Genomic DNA, 16,896 nt, shown 5'->3' on the forward strand with positions numbered 1-16,896 from the left:
ACTTCCCGCCCCTGGGAGCAGCACAAGATTGTGCACTTAGTTTCTGTTTTATGACCAGAATACTGTATCTGTTTCTCATTGTCCTTACAAATGATCTCTGACAACTTGGCCATTGTCAAACAATCAGGGTTCGGGTTTCATTCATTCAGGCACAGGTGACAGAATAGGGGGCTGGATTCTACAATTCTCAGCTCTGACCCCATGCCAGCATGGGAACGGTGGCGTTTTACACCAGGAAAAGTGGTGCAAATGGCCACCAACTCCCCGTTTTGCTGGGGTTTATCAGGGCAGGAGAATTGCAGGCCTAGCATGAGCATGGCAGCTGCCTGTAGCGGCCGCACCATTATATTTTAATAACTTCTCAGTGAAAGTTTGTTTGAATTTTAATGTCTTGGCCAGATATAAAGATTAACTCCTGGGCTTTGTGTAGTTTAATGTATTTTAATAGGAAAAAAAAGGTCACCTGACCTCTCAACTCCATTTTTATTTTGAAAATAAAGGGCCCTTTCTTCAGTCTGATTTAAAATTAAGTATTCGTTTTGAATTTATGCACCATAAATGTTGTGTTATGTAATTTGGAATAACACATGCTGCCATTTGATGCAGTTTTGAGTAAAAGATGCGCCAGACCTTGAAGTGAGTTCAACGTTTTTTATTGAACCATTAGCACAGTTCAACTCTCTGCTAATCTAAATGTAGTAACTCAGTCTAACTGAACTAGCCTTGCTCTAAGCCACGTGCTGGGGTGTGATGCTGAGGATACACCCTGTCTCACTCTGTAGATAGATAGAGATAGAGAAATACAGCACAGAACAGGCCCTTCGGCCCACGATGTTGCGCCGAACTTTTGTCCTAGGTTAATCATAGAATTTTGGACAATTTTTCATGGCCAATCCACCCAACCTGCACATCTTTGGACTGTGGGAGGAAACCGGAGTACCCGGAGGAAACCCACACAGTCACGGGGAGGATGTGCAGACTCCACACAGACAGTGACCCAAGTCGAAATCGAACTTGGGACCCTGGAGCTGTGAAGCAATTGTGCTATCCACAATGCTACCGTGCTGCCCTTAAGAAGTTAACCTACACTCCATTATTCTACCCTAATCCAAGTACCTATCCAATAGCCGCTTGAAGGTCCCTAACTTTTCCGACTCAACTACTACCACAGGCAGTGCATTCCATGCCCCCACTACTCTCTGGGTAAAGAACCTACCTCTGACATCCCCTCTATATCTTCCACCATTTATCTTAAATTTATGTCCCCTTGTAATGGTGTGTTCCACCCGGGGAAAAAGTCTCTGACTGTCTACTCTATCTATTCCCCTGATCATCTTATAAACCTCCATCAAGTCGCCCCTCATCCTTCTCCGTTCTAATGAGAAAAGGCCTAGCACCCTCAACCTTTCCTCGTATGACCTACTCTCCATTCCAGGCAACATCCTGGTAAATCTCCTTTGCACCTTTTCCAAAGCTTTCACATCCTTCCTAAAATGAGGTGACCAGAACTGCACACAGTACTCCAAATGTGGCCTGACCAAGGTTTTGTACAGCTGCATCATCACCTCACGGCTCTTAAATTCAATCCCTCTGCTAATGAACGCTAGCACACCATAGGCCTTCTTCACAGCTCTATCCACTTGAGTGGCAACTTTCAAAGAACTATGAACATAGACCCCAAGATCTCTCTGCTCCTCCACATTGCCAAGAACCCTACCATTAACCCTGTATTCCGCATTCATATTTGTCCTTCCAAAATGGACAACCTCACACTTGTCAGGGTTAAACTCCATCTGCCACTTCTCAGCCCAGCTCTGCATTCTATCTATGTCTCTTTGAAGCCGACAACAGCCCTCCTCACTATCCACAACTCCACCAATCTTCGTATCATCTGCAAATTTACTGACCCACCCTTCAACTCCCTCATCCAAGTCGTTGATGAAAATCACAAACAGCAGAGGACCCAGAACTGATCCCTGCGGTACGCCACTGATAACTGGGCTCCAGGCTGAATATTTGCCATCCACCACCACTCTCTGTTTTCTATCGGTTAGCCAGTTTGTTATCCAACTGGCCAAATTTCCCACTATCCCATGCCTCCTTACTTTCTGCATAAGCCTACCATGGGGAACCTTATCAAATGCCTTACTAAAATCCATGTACACTACATCCACTGCTTTACCTTCATCCACATGCTTGGTCACCTCCTCAAAGAATTCAATAAGACTTGTAAGGCAAGACCTACCCCTCACAAATCCGTGCTGACTATCCCCAATCAAGCAATGCCTTTCCAGATGCTCAGAAATCCTATCCCTCAGTACCCTTTCCATTACTTTGCCTACCACCGAAGTAAGACTAACTGGTCTGTAATTCCCAGGGTTATCCCTATTCCCTTTTTTGAACAGGGGCACGACATTCGCCACTCTCCAATCCTCTGGTACCACCCCTGTTGACAGCGAGGACGAAAAGATCATTGCCAACGGCTCTGCAATTTCATTTCTTGCTTCCCATAGAATCCTTGGATATATCCCGTCAGGCCCGGGGGACTTGTCTATCCTCAAGTTTTTCAAAACGCGCAACACATCTTCCTTCCTGACAAGTATCTCCTCAAGCTTATCAGTCTGCTTCACGCTGTCCTCTCCAACAATATGGCCCCTCTCGTTTGTAAATACTGAAGAAAAATACTTGTTCAAGACCTCTCCTATCTCTTCAGACTCAATACACAATCTCCCGCTACTGTCCTTAATCGGACCTACCCTCGCTCTAGTCATTCTCATATTTCTCACAGATGTTGGTCTGTGGAAAGAGGCGGGGTGTGAGTGCCTCATCCCTTTTATGGTGAGAAACCACCCCTGAGTGTCCTGACTGCTCATTGGTCGTGTCCTATTCTATGTGTTCATTAGCTGCATGCTAACATATCATGACAATAAATCCATGGGTCCATGAGTATGACAGCTCTCTATTTATCAAAACAGCATAACAGTAAGATCTGAAAACTAAGCAGATTTACTTTTTGTGTATCATTTCCTTCCTCTCTCGGTTGATTTATTTTTGTGAGGGCCACGAAGAATCCAGCACGAGTTTGTAGAATCGGAAGAAATAACTTTATTTACAATTACATATATACAACAGCAGCAGTACTCCACCACTGCTCACTCCTCTCTAGCTGGTTCCACACTGGCCAGCTTTATTTATGCAGGTGACTCTGATGATGATTCCCCCATCCCCCCCCCCCCCCCCCTCATTGGGGGAGCTCATACTCACTGAGGATTGTGGGATAGACAATAGCCCCCAGTCAGCAGTAATATCAGGCAGGTTATAACGCTTATCTATTCACTATTGCATATGTTAGATGCTAAAATTAAAAAAAGGTTAGTCTTGGCCCCTTGTGGAAACTTTGATTTATGAAGGAAAGATATGGGGCAGGTTTCTCCATCATGCCCGCAGCAGGATTCTCTGTCTCGCCAGCCAGCAAAAGGGGTTTCCCATTGTGGGCAGCCCCACGCCGTTGGGGAATCCCCGGGGTGGGTGTGCTGCCGGCATAATGGAGACTTCCGACAGTGGAGAATCCAGCCCATGGAATAACATAACCTATACCAACCCAAACCTCATGGCTTTGTCCATTACAACCTTCAAAGTCTGCTCCATCTTAATCCTTCATCTCTCTGAGACCCGCCTTCACTGTATCCACTGTCAATACACTGCCCCTCACCCAGCCTTTGATAATAAAAGCTTTTGCCAGGCAGACCTGTTGTTGGATCTCACACCTTAAACCCTCCACTTTTAAATTCTGCAAATAGGGGCTTTATTGTCAGTTGGGCAGCACTATAGTCCATCCCTTGTGGTTTGATATAACTGACTGGCTCGCTAGTTTGTACAAGAATAACTGACATTGTGAAGTCACATACCTGAGGGCTGGGTCGGGTAAAGACATTAGAGTGTCAGTTGGATTTTTTCAACAGTCAATTTTAAACTGAGCTGATGTGTTTTGAATTACAATGTTGTCTGGGGTATTAGGCCAGGTGTTAAGCTACTAGTTCAGTAACATAACCACTACACTATGATGCCACTAGCTTCCACCAAATCTTGATCCATTTTCTTGGGTGAGGATGGAGTACGGTCGGTCTCCAATGAGGATATACAAGAGATCTGTAATATTTTCAAACTGGAGGGTCATTACTTGTGGGGAAGGGTATAAAACAGTCAGAGTGCAGTGGGTCATCTGACCTGGTGGAATATCAGCTGACTTGAGTTTTTAATTTGAGCATTGTCATTTCTACAGCGCTTAACATTAGTTTACTCTTATTTTGACACTGAGTAAATCTCCCCAAATAGTGAATTGAGTTAGACCTGCTATACCCTGGTTCTACACAGATAACAGAGCTAAGTTAATTGGCGAAGTAAAGTGATACTTCAGAGAAAAGCACATAAAACCGATGTTCTGGTTTCTGCCAAGGTTAACTAAGGAACGCCATCGCAAACCTTCGAGATAAGATGAAATGTTTCCAATTTAAATGAACCTTTTCATGTTGCTTTAATAAATGACGATTGTCTATGAAACTGATGAGCCTCAATTATGCTTATTTCAGCAATCCTTACGAGTGACAATGGATCCATTCCGAACATACCTGATAAGCGATGACTTCAAAAGAAAATTTGTCTTCAAAGGTCATGTGGAAATCTGGCTGGTTTGCAATTTAAGATCCTGGTGTCAGCTGAAAGTGCCCTTAATTTATAAACTTGAATTAATAACTGTGATTTGGCAAATCTGCTTACGGGGAGAAAGCTGCATATCTGCAACAAAATGCCAGCGAAAGATTGTCTTGTGACAGATAACGGTGAAACATAGCAGGTGCAGCAGCATCTATAAAGACAAAAGGCAGGTTAACATGTGTAGACTCTTAACTCGCATCATTTTGTGCTCTTGTTTTGTACTTCCTTCCTGTCTTCTCTTACTATTTTTGTTTCCTACAGCAATGTGGCACAAGGGCGGCACAGTGGTTAGCACTGCTGCCTCACAGCGCCAGGAACCTCGGGTCTGCTTTCTTTTGTGAAATAAACAGTTTTAATTTTTTTTAAAAAAGTATTTTTATTTTTATTAAGGTATTTGGATAAACAGTAAATACAAATAAAAAACAAGAGCAAGAACAAAATATAACATCATAATAAATAGCTAGCTAACCAATACATCATCCCCCCCTGCCATTCCCCTCCTCCTGCCTTCCCCATTTTTACCCCTTTGTGCGGGATCGCCAGGAGGTGGCACGAATCCCGCCCTGCCACCCCCATGCCGGCTGCCGTATTCTCGGGTGCTGCGGGATTCACGCCACACCAGTTAGGGGCCATTGGCAACGGTCCCACCGGCAATTCTCCGGGCCCTGATGGGCCGAGTGCCTGTCCATTTTTGGCCAGTCCCACCGGCGTGAATCACTCAGCTCACATACCGGCGGTGGGACCTGGCAGGTACGTCGGCTGGGGCGGTCCTTGGAGGCGTGCGGGGAGATCCAACCCCGGGGGGGTGCCCCCACGGTGGCCTGGCCCGCGAACGGGGCCCACCGATCTGCGGGCAGGCCTGTTCCGTGGGGGTATTTCTTCCTTCCACGCTGCCCCTGGTAAGGCTGCACCATGGCTGGCGCGGAGAAGAGAACCCCCTGCGCATGCACTAAAATACACCGACCTGTCTGCGCATGCGCGGAACCAGGGCGAAAGTTCAGTGCATGCACGAGATCATGCTGGCTCTTTGGTGCATGCGCGAACTTGCGCAGTCCTTTCGGCGCCGACTGGAGCGGTGTCAACCCCTTTGGCGTCCATCTAGCCCCCAAATGTGCGGAGAATTCCGTGCTTTAGGGGACTGTTGACACCAGAGTGGTTGGCGCCGGTTCACCCGCTGGCATGGGAACTTAGTCCCCAGAAGGGAGAATCCCAGCCTTTATCTCTACCCCCCCCCCCCCCCCCCCCCCACTCCCTTCCCCCTGCTGACACCTAAATCCTCCTTGCAGAAGTCGATGAACAGCTTTCCACCTCCGGGCAAACCCATCGACTGTCCTTCTCAAGATGAACTTGATTTTTTCCAACCTTAGGAACACTGCCACGTCGCTCCCCATACAACCCGTTTTGGTAGATCCGGGTCCCTCCACCCAAGCAAAATCCATCTCCGGGCTATCAGAGAGGCAAAGGCCACTCTCTCACCTCCTGGACTCCCTGGTCTTCCGAAACTCCCGATTCGTCTGCACGTTCACACCGGCGCCGGACCAAGTCCACAAAACCCTGGCTGAACCCGAACCATCCTACACGTCCCACAGATACTCCCACTCCACCTGGTCGAAAGCCTTCTTTGCGTCCATTGCCACCTCAATGTCCTGTCCTTCCGAGGGCATCATTATCACATTTAATAATCTCCTAACATTCTCTGACAATTGCCTCCCTTTACAAACCCGGTCTGGTTTTCCACTATAATCCCCGGTACCCAGTCCTTGATACACAAGGCCAGGATCTTCGCTAGCAATTTAGCCGCCACATTTAATAGCAATATTGGGCGATAGGACCCACACTGCTCCGGATGTGGATATGGATGCCAGCGATAATGCAGGGGGGTGGTCCCACTTTTCCCTCGCCTCATTACATGCTCTCACCAACAGAGGCCACAGGTCCCACCCAAACCCCTCATATAATTCCACAGGGAACCTACCCAGGCCTGGGCCCTTGCTTGCATACGTTGCCCGCTTGCTCTCCATCACCACCACCAGTCCGATGGGGGCCCCCAACCCCTCCACCTGTTCCTCCTCCACCTTGAAGAATTCCAACCCATTCAGGAACCGCCGCATTCCCCCCCCCCCCCCCCACACAGACGCAAACAAACATACACACAAACATACAGCCGGAAGCTCCGATTCATAAAGCCTCCTGTTGAATTCCTCAAATACTCCCACCGGGTCCAATACCACTCTTCCTCTCCCGTCCTTCACTCTTCCAATCTCTCGCAGGCCTGCTTCTTCCTAAGTTGGAGTGCCAGCATCCACTCTAGCCTTCTCCCCGTACTCATATCCTGCCCTACCACCTTTCCCGTGGTCACCAGCCTGAACTCAATCTGGAGCTTCTGCCTCTCTTTCAATAACCCTGCCTCCTGGGCCTCCGAGTACCTCCTGTCCACCCGCAGAATCTCGTCCACCAGCTTGTCATCGCTATTCATTCCTCCTTCTCCCGGATCAAAATAAACTCCCCACTAACCACTGCCTTGAGAGCCTCCCATAGTGTGGCAGCCGAGACCTCACCTGTGTCATTCAGTTCCTCACCCGCCCAAACACCACCTCATCCGCTAACAACCCCTCACCAGCAGGTCAACCATATCCTTTCTTGGGGCAGCCACCCCCCCGCCGTGTCACGCGACCCTCCAGGCTCACCCTCGGATGCCCCATGTCATTGATTCTTTTCTTGCTGCACCGCCACAGCACACCTATGTCAGCAGCTCCCATCCCCCCTGTCCTGAACAAAACAGCAACCTGCCCCCTCTTCTGCACTAACCACCTGGCCACCCCCACTGTACTCCGGTTAGCTAGCCCGCCCAGCTAGCCTGGCAACCCCCGCCCAAGGCAACTGAGCCTCCTAACCCCCACTGATTTCCCCTCTCCCACTCGCATACCTCCACAGAACAAACAACAGTGAAACAAGAAAAAAGGGGCACTTCCCTCGACGTTCCCCAAGCATCCCGCCAGCAAACCCAACAACACATCTCAAGGGAGAAAAGTTCTCCAACAACCAACAAATGAAAAGACAGAAAAAGCAAACACCTTCTTGCACCTCCTTCAAAGTTCAATGTCCTCCTTCTCCTGCCAGTCCATTGTTTCTCAAAAATTCCATCGCCTCCTCTGGTATCCCAAAATAGTGCTCTCGGTTGTTAAAAGTCATCCAGAGGCAGGCCCGGTACAACATCCCAAAATTCCCATTCTTTTTGAAGAGGGCAGCCGTCACTTGATTGAACTCAACTCTCCTCTTCACCAGGTCCATGCCCAAGTCCTGGTACACCCAAAGCTTGTCCCCCTCCCAGGTGCACCTCCTTGTCTGCCTTGCCCATCTCCGTATCTTCTCCTTGTCCAGGAACTGGTGGAGATGCCTCGTCAGCGCCTGTGTGTTCGGTCAACCTCCAGGGGCTGGACAAAGGCCCCCTTCCCCATCAACGTCTCTGGCATCTTGGGTACAGACGTGCCAGTGTCCGATCCCTCAATGCCTTCAGACATCCCCATTATTCTCAAATTCTGTTCAAGAGCAATTATCCAGGTCCTCCACCTTCGCCTTTAACCACTTCTGAGTCCCCCGCATCACACCTATTTCAGCCGCCAATGAGATGAGCTGCTCCTCGTGCTCCCCCATCACTTCCTCCACTTTACGAATAGCCTGGCCCTGGGACCCCAGCCTCTGCCCCGCCTGGTCAATTCCCACTTTTAATGGTTCCACCGCCTTGTCTAGGTCCTCCTGGGCCTCCCTTCTCTGTTGGCTAAACTTCTCATTTAACAAGTCCATCGACCACTGGGCAGGAAAGGCAGACCCTTTACCCTCCGTCACCTTGACCTGTGGCCCACGAAGATTCTCTTGCTCCAACTGCTCCCTTCTTCTCGACCAAGTTCCGGTCCGTGGATCCATCCACCAGCCCCACCAGTGGAGTCAACCTTTTTCCCAGTCACCCCTGCACCTTTTTTCAGCAAACCATCCTCCCTCAAGTGGCGAAAAGGTCTGAAAAAGCGGCCTTGAACAGGAGTTGCCAAATGTGCGATTCTTCACTCCATGACCAACACCGGATGTCCTCACTGGTACTTTATTCTCACTCGACTGATCCCGTGGCCTTTACTAAACTGGCAATGAGGATTAACTGGAAGCTGTCGACGTGTACCTCTGCCACCTCTGTTGCTGCTTTTACTCACTTGGAACTAAGGTAAGCGTTGCTCACTCATTATACCTGTATTTGGACGGTTGGATACTTTTGACCCTGTGATAAAGTCCTGCAACCCACAGGGCCTGAGCTGGATTCTTCTGTTCATTCATTGTCATCATGCTACCTGACTTCTTCTTCATCTCATCAACGTCTTTATTGCCCTCATCTTCCCCTGAGGGGGTCTTCAGACTTGGTGGCGCGGGGGAGGGAAATGGGTGTGGTATCCTGCACGGGGCATGTGGGACAAGGATGATGATCGTGCTCATGTGGCTCGAGGTGTATGCACTACCCCATTAGTTATGGGGCTCAACTGCTGTATATAAGGTTGGCCTGACTAACACAGGCCTCCCGAGAGACAAAGGACCACTGAAGCCCAACTGGGACCCAATGTGCATGTACATTTTTATTGTGACTAAATCAGTACTTTATTTTTACTCAACTGACTCTGTTGCCTTTACTAAACTATGTAAACCTTCTTTTTCCTTTGTTCTGTCACCGTTTCTCCCTATCACACTTCTACTGCAATTTTCATTTGGTTATTTTGTTCACCTCTTCCTTCCTCAATCCTGTTCCTGTTCTTTCCTTTTTGTTCCTCCTTCCCCCTCATCTTTTTAAATACCTTCTCCTACTTGCTTCCTTCCCATTTCTACTCCTTTCTCTACTGGGATTTTCTTTTTCTTTGTCGTCCGGTGCCTGGGCTCTCAGACCCGGAATTCCATCTCAAAATTTCTGGACCCCCACTTCCAGTTGTAAAATGCTCTTTAAAACTTACCCCGCTTTGGGACCTACCCTGCCGTCTCTTTTTGTGGCTTGGTATTAATCCTTGTTTGCTAATGCATATGTGAAGAACCTTGAGACATTTTACCGTATTAGAGGCACAGTAGAAAATGGGGGCTGGTTTAGCTCACCTGGTCGGTCAGCTGGTTTGTAATGTAGAGCAAGGCCAACAGTGTGGGTTCAATTCCCTTACCAGCTGAGTTTATTCATGAAGCCCCACCTTCTCAATCTTGCCCCTCATCTGAGGTGTGCTGATCCCCAGGTTAAATCGCCACCAGTCAGCTCCCCCCCCCCCCCTCCCTCTCAAAAGGGGAAAGCAGCCGATGGACACCTGGGACTACGGTTCCTTTCCAATAGAAATGCTAATTCTTTCCTCCCTGTGTGTCACACAAACTCGTGCATTGGTCTACATTCAACTAGGCTGCAACTCAGACGTAATTCATTCGATCTGAAATACTTTAGATGGTACTTACAATGTCATTGCTGTATCACTGCAATACTTGTGTTTCTCAATCTTTGTCTATATCGCTCTTTTACTTTTTTTCAGTTTGGGGACTCCGCTGTGCTTTCTGCATTATTAAATAAGACCAAAGCTTGTAGATTCTCCAGTTGGTGCTGGAAGGAATTTGGTTAAATATTTGGTTACCATAGAATCAAAAACCGAAATGTAAATGACCCAATGTCATAAGTTTGAAGGTTAAACATGATCATCTCGCTGCAATCATCTTCCATTTCAATTCTATCTCATCTTGAAGGCTGGTAAGACGTCCAGAAGTAGTGATTATTCAGGAGTTTTGAAGTCACAGTCTTTGTGAGATTCAAAGCACCACATGCAGTCAGTTTTGATCTTGTGAATCTTTCTGGTCTTGAGAAATAAGGTGACTCTATTGGAGTGTCATATTTCAAAGGGCATTGTATTTGTGAGAAAAGGGATTGACAAAACATTTTAATCAGACTGCGAGAAAAGTCCATGCATTATGCTTGCCAAAATATGAAAGGTTAGCTGAAGCATTTTAACTTATTTTTCACATTAAACCAAAGTTTTGTAAACCAATAATGAAACAAATTGTTTGAATGATACTATTACCCCTCTGCTTACCACCTGACCAGTAACTTCACTCTGCATTCTTCAAATAAATCAAATATCCCTTTGAAACATCCCGTCCAAAGATGTGGATTGGACATGCTAAATTGTCCCTTCGTGTCCAGAAGGTTAGGTTTCATAAAATTTAAAATGCAGAAGAAGGCCATTCGGCCCATCAAGTCTGCACCGGCTCTTTGAAAGAGCACCCTATCCAACCGCACACCACCACCGTATCCCTATAACCCAGCAACCCCACCCAACACTAAGAGCAATTTTGGACACTAAGGGGCAATTTAGCATGGCGAATCCACCTAACCTGCACATCTTTGGACTGTGGGAGGAAACCGGAGCACCCGGAGGAAATCCACGCACACATAGGGAGAACGTGCCGACTCCGCACAGACAGTGACCCAAGCCGGGAATCAAACCTGGGACCCTGGAGCTGTGAAGCAATTGTGCTAATCACTATGCTACCGTGCTGCTACCGAGATAGGGTGGAGGCATGGGCTTAAGTGGCATGCTCTTTCCAAGCTGCTGACTCGATGGGCCCAATGGCCTCCTTCTGCCCTGTAAATTCTCTAATTCTCTGATTATATGAAGCTGGGACTTTTTGGACTTCTATCTGTTCTGATACCCCATGCCCTGTCCAATATAAACTGGCATTTCCAAATAGTTATCGCTTGGGAACCTTTGAGCTGAAGGTTGTAAGCAAAGGTCACTCATAGATCTCTTCTTTCCCTCCTTATGGGAGACTAGAGCATAAAACTTTAAGGAGAAGTGAAGAACAGGAGATAGTCCTTCTGTCTTCTGCAAACTGACAGCCACAGAGAAGGAAGTATTGCAGATAGGCTGGAGTCGCAGCGTGTCTGGCCATTGGTGATGGAGAACATAGAACAGTACAGCACAGTACAGGCCCTTCAGCGCACAATGTTGTGCCGACCATTTATCCTAATCTAAGATCAACCTAACCTACAGCCCTTCAATTTACTGCTGTCCATGTGCCTGTCTAAGAGACGCTTAAATGTCCCTGATGACTCTGACTCCACCACCTCTGCTGGCAGTTTATTCCACACACCCACTACTCTCTGTGTAAAGAACCTACCTCTGACATCTCCCCTATACCTTCTTCCAATCACCTCACAATTATGTCCCCTCATGACAGCCATTTCCATCCTGGGGAAAAGTCTCTGGTTATGCACTCTATCCATGCCTCTCATCACCTTTTACACCTCTAACATGTCACTCTTCCTTCGCTCCAGTTGGAAAAGCCCGATCTCCCTCAACCTTTCTTCATAAAACATGCCCTCCAGTCCAGGCAGAAACCTGGTAAATCTCCTCTGTGCCCTCTCCAAAGCATCCAGAACCTTCCTATAATGAGGCGACCAGAACTGGACATAATATTCCAAGTGTGGTCCAACTAGGGTTTTATAAAGCTGCAGCAAAGCCTCACGGCTCTTAAACTCAATCCCCCTGTTAATGAAAGCCAACACACCATACGCCTTCTTAACAACCCTATCAACCTGGGTGGCAACTTTGAGGGATCCATGTATGTGGACCCCACGATCCCTCTGTTCCTTCACACTTCCAAGGATCCTGCCTTTAACCCTGTATTCAGTATTCAAATTCGACCTTCCAAAATGAATCACTTCACATTTATCTCCCAGCTATGTGCTGACAGAATTAAATGTCTCATAGCCTATATGGCATCCAACACTTGATATCAACATCAGATCAGTTATTGTGCACTATGACCAGTTAAAACAATCCTTAGCAGTTCCAATTCAATTCTGTAATCTCCCACAAGGCCATTGAGCATCCCAGAGGAGGTAGTGCTGGAGGGCGGTGATAACTCCTCACAGGAAGTCGCTCACTCTAAGGGTCAGTAAAATATCCAATGGCACAATTCAAAGAATAGGGATTTGTCCTGAAGTTCTGCCTCGCATTTGTTCCCCAACCGACATCGCCAGATTAACAGTCCAATCATCACATTGCTTTCCATGTGACTTTTCTGTGTGCAGTTGCCCAGTGGCATCCGCCTCAGTGCTAATTCATTCCTTAGCAGATAGTGGTTAAATTGAATTTGGCTGGCAGGAGAAAACAACTGATTATTTTACACTCTGTATTTCTATTCACTTTGATAAGAAAGAGAGTCAGGGAGGGCTGTGAAATGGCTATCAATCCATAATCGCCCATTCTCCTCTTCAGACCCAGACCAGTTTCACCACTGGAAAGTTTACAACATGTTTTTGTTTTTCTTTCATCAGACGCTCAACCAACTAAATGTCTCAATTACCGGCATTTTTGTATGAAGGAATTATTTTTGAAGGCTTTGCATGTCAAATATACCAGCGTTCAGTTGCTTGCTCCGTGATGAAATCCTGTTATCTGCAAGGCTGTAAGATTGGTGAACAGAGACATCCATGCAGTAATGACAGTCTTGCTTCATTACTGAAGAAAAATACATGGCTTTCTGTCTAACCTCATCTGCTCAATCACTTACGAATTGTGCAGCATAACTGAACGTGTGCGATAGTGAAATGCTTCGATTCGTAGGCCATTAAAATATCAAGAAACAGCCAACTAGGGAAGGAACACAAATCAGAAGTGCAGTCATATCTCGGAATGATGCATTTTGATGCTGCAGAAATCCTATTTAAATGTGGCTCATTGACTGTGCCTTGTATGCTGAGGTACAGATATGTTGGAAAGCTCAATAGAAGAAAGAGATACACGGGACACTTGGAATAAGATCAGCATCACAGCACTCCTTGGATTGGTTCACTGCATTAACTGCATATGGGCCTCACGGTAGCATGGTGGTCAGCATAAATGCTTCACAGCTCCAGGGTTCCAGGTTCGGTTCCCGGCTGGGTCACTGTCTGTGCGGAGTCCGCACGTCCTCCCCGTGTGTGCGTGGGTTTCCTCCGGGTGCTCCGGTTTCCTCCCACAGTCCAAAGATGTGCGGGGTTAGGTGGATTGGCCATGCTAAATTGCCCGTAGTGTCCTAAAAAGTAAGGTTAAGGGGGAGTTGTTGGGTTACGGGTATAGGGTAGATACGTGAGTTTGAGTAGGGTGATCATTGCTCGGCACAACATCGAGGACTGAAGGGCCTGTTCTGTGCTGTACTATTCTAAATTCTAAAGATCTGTTGTTTTGAAAGAAAAAGGCTGTTTATTTTCTTGGCTGGGAATCTCCATTTTTAGCAACAACAAGAGGTTATATTTACCGTAATGAAATTCTCCAAGACACTTCACCGATGATATTGGCCGGAATTCTTTGGCCATCCGCTGGCAGCGCAACCTCGCCCATGGGTTTCCCGGGTTCCTCTTGACAATGGCGGGGGCCAGCGAATGGCGCGCTGATTCCCACTGCCGGGAGGCCGGAGAATCTCGCCCAATGGATCAGATAATAATAATAAATTCTATTGTCACAAGCAGGCCTACATTAACACTGCACTGAAGTTACTGTGAAAAGATGTCCAAAAGCTTAATGAAAGAGAAAGGTTTTAAGAAATGGAGGAAAGTACAATAAAGGGGCAGAGTGGTGCTGGGAGAGTCTTCCACAATGTGGGGCCTCGGCAGCCGAAGACATGGCCAGTATTGGTGGAGCAATTATCATTGGGAGGCCAGAATTAGAGGAGTGCAGTGATCTCAGAGGGTTGTGGGGATGGAAGAGCTCACAGAGATAGGGAGGGACAAGGCCATGTAGGAATTTGAAACAAAAGGCGAGAACTTTAAAGTGAAGATGTTACTTGAACGGGAACCAATGTAGGTCTGTGAGTTTAGGGATGGTAGGGGAGTGGTTCTTGCTGCAAGTTGAGAGACAGGCCTGTTTCAAAATAACAATTGATAGTCATACAACATCTTTAATGCAGTGAAACAATCCAAGGTGTGTTGTGATAATTATTCGCCTTGATATGCATGACCTGATTTTATTCCAAATGTCCTGTGTATCTCTTTCTTCCATTGAGCTTTCCAACATATCTGTACCTCAGCACAGTCAATGAGCCACATTTAACTAATACTTCTGTAACAACAAAATGCATCATTTCGAGATATGACTGCACTTCTGGTTTGTGTTCCTTCCCTAGTTGCCTGTTTTGAAGGACCTGAAATTAATGGAGGATAGAATGTGGGAGATCAGCCAGGGATGTGTGAAATTGTCAAGTTTAGAGATAGCAAAAGCATCGGCAGATCAACTGAGGCAAGAGTGAAACTGGGTTATGTTACAGAGGTGGAAATAGATGGCCTTAGTAAAGGCACAAATATGAGATTGGAAGCTCAGCTCAGGGTCAGATGTGGTACCATTGTTCTGAACCCACTGGCTCAATCTCAGATTGTTGCCAGGAAGAGGAATGGAGTCGGTAGTTAGGGGACGGAATCTGAAATGGGGACCAAAAACAATCGTCTCAGTCTTGCAAATATTTAATTGGAGAACATTTCTGCTCTTCCAGTACTGGATGTGTGATAAGCAGTCTGATAATTTAGCGACAGTAGAAGAGTCGAGAGAGATGGTGGTGAGGTTGAGCTGAAGGTCAACGGCGTGCAGCTGAAAACTAACACCATGCCTTTGCATGATGTCACTTGGGGCAAGAGGAGGCCACCAAGGCTACATGCTCGGGGGACATCGGAGGTAATGCTGGGGAGGGCAAAGAGAAGCCACAGCAGGAGATTCACTGACTCCAACTGTCTAGATAGGAATGGAAATGCCAAATACTGTGTGGATTCAGGAAATATGAAATGAAAACATAAAATGCTGCCAGCAGATCAGGCAGCATCTGTGCAGAGAAAAGCAGAGTTGACGCTTAGGCTGCTAACCTTTAATCAGATGGTAACAGAATGATGAAAGGATTTCTTTCTGTTAATGTCTTATCACTTACATTGAAAATGGTTGCTTAACGTCAATTACATTGTTAAGAGAAACAGGCAATGGGTATTAATTGTCTGAGCACATATAAATTGGGGACAGCTAGGACACTGGATTGAGAGCTGTGGGACTGAGTAAGTCAATAAGCTCTCTCAATAAAGAAAAGCTCGTGTCTTGGTTTCACCAACCGGTTTTGATTCTTATTAACAATTACCCAGCTGGACAATGGAGAAGGTGTTGAAAGATTTTTTTTAAAATTTAGAGTACCCAATTAATTTTTTCCATTTAAGGGACAATTTAGCGTGAACAAATCACCTAGTCTGGCTTGTGGGGGTGAAACCTACACAAACACGGGGAAAATGTGCAAACTCCACATAGACAGTGACCCAGAGCCGGGATCGAACCTGGGACCTCGGCGCCATGAGGCAACAGGGCTAACCCACTGTGCCACTATGCTGCCCAGAAGGTGTTGAAAGATGATGATGTAGCCAAACCTCTCAACGTCTTGAGAAAGTTGGGGAAGGGTAGTTTACCATAGCCACAGTCACATAGGCTGTGATGGCTGCTTCAGTGCTGTGACAGGACAGAAAGCATCTTGGAGAAGTTCAAAATGAAGTTGGGAGGAAATTGCCATAGAATTGTTAGGTGACAAAATGTTTAAGGACTTTGGAGAAAAAGGCCAAGCTGGTGATGGGGCAGTTACTTACAAATGTTGCAAAAATAACCACTCTGAACTTGTGCACTTACAAGTAAAGGAAAGCATTCGGCTGGATTCTCCGCTGCCTGCCGCCGGTAGCAGACTTGGCGATGAGGCGGAGAATCCAGCATCAGGGAAAAATGGGATTGGCATCAGCTGTTTCCAATGCTCCAGTCCCCCACTGGTGACAGCATTGATTCACGCCATGTGCCAGCAGGAGGATACAAATAGGTCAAAATGACCCATTTACACCTACTGATGAGCTGAACCACTGGATCTTCCAAGTCTCCATGATTCTTCAGCCCCCATATCAGAGAACACCCACATATCAGAGATCCCCCTATGACTGGGATACCTCCCCCCAAACAAAAATCAGTCACCCCTGCCTGGAAGCTAAAGAGCAGGGCAGATAGAAATAGTGAAAAAATAATTTATTTAAAACTCACCTGTCCCTTACAACTGCTGCCTTAGGCAGATAAAGCAACAGCAGTAACTTAATAGAAAGAGAAAACCAAGTTACCAGAGTTAAATCCCCTCAGATCCTTT

This window comes from Scyliorhinus canicula, chromosome 7, assembly GCF_902713615.1.
Source record: "Scyliorhinus canicula chromosome 7, sScyCan1.1, whole genome shotgun sequence".
In the NCBI taxonomy this organism is placed as follows: domain Eukaryota; kingdom Metazoa; phylum Chordata; class Chondrichthyes; order Carcharhiniformes; family Scyliorhinidae; genus Scyliorhinus; species Scyliorhinus canicula.